Raw genomic sequence first — 2,538 nt, forward strand, 5'->3', positions numbered from 1 at the left:
CAAAGTGCTGAAGAGAAATGATGTCAATTTAAAGATTAAAATGTCTCTGATTCAGGCCATGGTGTTCTCAATCACCTGCTACATGTCAGAGAGCAGGACAACGAATAAGAAGGACAGAAGAAGCACTGATGCCTCTGAGCTGTGGTGCTAGAGAAAAGTACTGAATATCACATGGATTGCCAAAAGAACAAACAGACATGCAGCCAGAGTGCTCCTTGAAGGCAAAGATGGACATGCAGCAAGACAAGGCTATTCTTTGAAAAGGGTACATGGTGAGATGGAGGGTCAGCAAAGGAGAGAAAGGCCTCCAACAAGATAGATTGATATGGTGACTTCAGCAATGGGCTCTCGTGTGTCAGAGCCGATAAGGATGGCACAGGATGGACAGGGATCAGGTCGGCTGTTCAGAGGGTTGCAATGAGTCATACTCAACTCACCAGCATACCTAACAACAGAGTAAAAATAAGAATAAGTGCAGATGCAGAACAAATAAACGGTGCCTGATTACCACTACTGAGCCTTCTAATCAGGGCCACAATAAATAGATTCTGATAGACCGGGTGAAGAGCACAGACTACAAACTTTAATTTCTCCAAAAGAAAAGAAAACAGACCTATTGGACAGTTGACACTGGAGGACTCTCTGAAACTGCCCTGAGATACCCTTCAAATCTTGAGGAAACTGAAATTGATCACTGGGATCACCTTGTAGCTAAACAACAAAATATAATGAGTACTCCACCTAAATACTGTACTCCTTAAAAAAAAAAATAATAACCTCAATGAAACCAAACAGTTAACAATTACTTTTAAAATAAATAGAATAGAAAGGGGCTGAGAAAATTAGGTTAATAGAAGCCTAACGAGGTCAAAACAATGAGAATATTCATGTCTGTGATGATTGTCACCAATATCACTGAGCAGCTTGTGTAGAAAATGGTGAATGGACATCTAAAAACCTTCACCAAAAAGAAATTTCTTTAAAAAATAAAAAAATTAATTAAATGCACATGCTTGCAGGCAGAAATATAAGGCTTTCTCTCCTGATTGACTATTTCCTCTGAGAAAATGAACAGAAATATCCATTGAGAGAAAAGGGCTATGTGCACACTGAAGGGCTGTGGATCCAAGGAAAGTTGGAAACTAGATTGGTCTTGACACCTGTCTACCTGGTTGTGTAATTTTCTGCAGGAGTATGAGGACAGATGGGTGTTACACACAAATGATAAGAGAGACAAAGTTGAAATTTTGTGTCTTTTTTTAATGGAAAGATCAATGAGAAATCCTTCCTTGGATTCAGTGCCTCCATTTTCCCACTAAAAAAGTCATCACTGGTCCCAAAGAAGTAAAATGAGACAAGAAAGACATGAAATGCTGAACAGCAGGATCTTCTAGACGAGTGGGATGGAGAGAGAACATTTGTACAGCCCTAAAACCTGAAACTGAAGAGGACCCTGAAGCGCCTGCTGCAGAGTGTCAAGGACTGCAGCCTACAATATGGATTGAGGCTCAATGTCAAGAAGACAAAGATTCTCACCACTGGACCAATTGGCAGCATCAGGATGGATGGTGAAGAGATTGAGATTGTACACAGCTTTAGTTTGCTTGGCTCCACAGTCAACACTCTTGGCACCAGCAGCCAGGAAATTAAAAGACATATTGCCATGAGAAAGTCTGCTGTTAGGGACCTCTCCAAAGTACTGAAGAGCAATGGTGTCTCTCTGGAGACTAAGGTGCGTCTGATACAGGCTATGGTCTTTGCAATCACTTGTTATGCATCAGAGAGTTGGACAATGACCAAGGAGGATAGAAGGAGAATTGATGCCTTTGAGCTGTGGTGCTGGAGAAGAGTATTGAGAATACCATGGACTGCTAGGAAAACAAACAGATTTGTCCTGGAAAGGGTTAAACCGGGTGGCTCCTTGGAGGCAAGGATTCTGAGGCTCCGTGTAACATACTTTGGACATGTTGTGAGGAGAGACCGGTCCTTGGAGAGGGACATCATGCTTGGGAGGGTGAAGGTACAGCCCAGGATGGGAAGGCCCTCTATGAGGTGGATTGATTCAGTGACTGGGATAATTGGGATGGGAGTGTCAGAGACAGTGCGATTGGCACAGGACAGAGCGGAGTTTAGGGCTGTTGTACATAGGGTCGCTATGAGTCGCAAGCGACTCGACGGCACATAACAACAACAACAACAAAACCTGAAATTGGCTCAGGACAGGGCAGGGTTCAGAGTTATTGTTCTTAGGGTCGCTATGAGTCATAGCCGACTGGACAGCCCATAACAGCAACAAAACCTGAAAGTTAACTCCCTGCGATTCAAATACTGGGTTTCTCCCAAGGTCCTATCCAGCACCTTCTGAGTGCCCGGTCGGGTTGTACTCCAGTCCGTTTCTTACCATGCGCCACCCAGTCCAAACCCGTCAGCGTTTTCTGCACATGGTTGTTTTGTATATATCGGTTGCTTAGGAGACCACATCCGGGCGGGCTCTCCTGACGCCACAATAGGAACAAGCCAATAGCGTCGACGCGTCTC

Source organism: Elephantulus edwardii, unplaced genomic scaffold (genome assembly GCF_000299155.1).
Source record: "Elephantulus edwardii isolate Elephantulus edwardi_28Jun2011 unplaced genomic scaffold, EleEdw1.0 scaffold00171, whole genome shotgun sequence".
In the NCBI taxonomy this organism is placed as follows: domain Eukaryota; kingdom Metazoa; phylum Chordata; class Mammalia; order Macroscelidea; family Macroscelididae; genus Elephantulus; species Elephantulus edwardii.